The following is a 759-nucleotide window of genomic DNA, read 5'->3' as shown; positions in this document are numbered from 1 at the left end:
AGCTTGTCAATTTTATCATTAAGCTCATTGTTTAACTTCATCACTTTATCCAGAGATGCTAGAAGTAACCATCCAGCATCACTATTTTTATTTTTTCCACAAATTGTCAAATGTTTTATGTATAGTCACTAAATTTCTTGCTCTTCACAAAAGGTGAGTTAGAAGATTCAAATGTGTCTATCTCCATAATTGTTTCAAATAGTCTACACCATGGATTTTCTGTGTTCTCCATGCTACTTGAAGATTCTGAATTGGAGAGCCTGCTCCAAATACCAACAAGCCTGTTAAAGAAATCCATCCTTTCAATTATATTTCTCTATAACCACTCCTGGTACCATAATTTGTATTAGTCAGGGTCCTCCAAAGAAACAGAACCATTAGAATGAATATACATGTGTAGAGATTTATCAGCTTAGCTCACAGGATAGAGTCCGAGTAATCCAACAATGGCTGCACCACATTGGAGAGGCTGAGAATCCATAGTCGCCCAGTCCACAAGGCTGGGTGTCTCAGTGGTGCGTGTCGCTTGGCCCCCGGCATGGTGGTGGTGTGTGCGGGCACCCTGGGGTCTCCGCCACACCTGGCTAATCCCGGCGTGAGTCTGGCTGCAGGCGATGTGGGGAGCGCGCCTGGGCTCCCGGGCACACTCACTCTGGATGATGTGGCCCAGGGTCAGGTGTGCGTGCACTCTCCCGCCGTGGTTCTGGTCCCGCTGGCTAGCTAGCAGCTGGCGGGCCTGGCCGGCCGCGCCTCTCTGGA

The sequence above is a fragment of the Nannospalax galili genome, unplaced genomic scaffold (genome assembly GCF_000622305.1).
Source record: "Nannospalax galili isolate Female #2095 unplaced genomic scaffold, S.galili_v1.0 scaffold741, whole genome shotgun sequence".
NCBI classification, from domain to species: Eukaryota; Metazoa; Chordata; class Mammalia; order Rodentia; family Spalacidae; genus Nannospalax; species Nannospalax galili.
The sequence above is the reverse complement of the archived record's forward strand: the minus strand, read 5'-3'. Positions refer to the sequence as shown.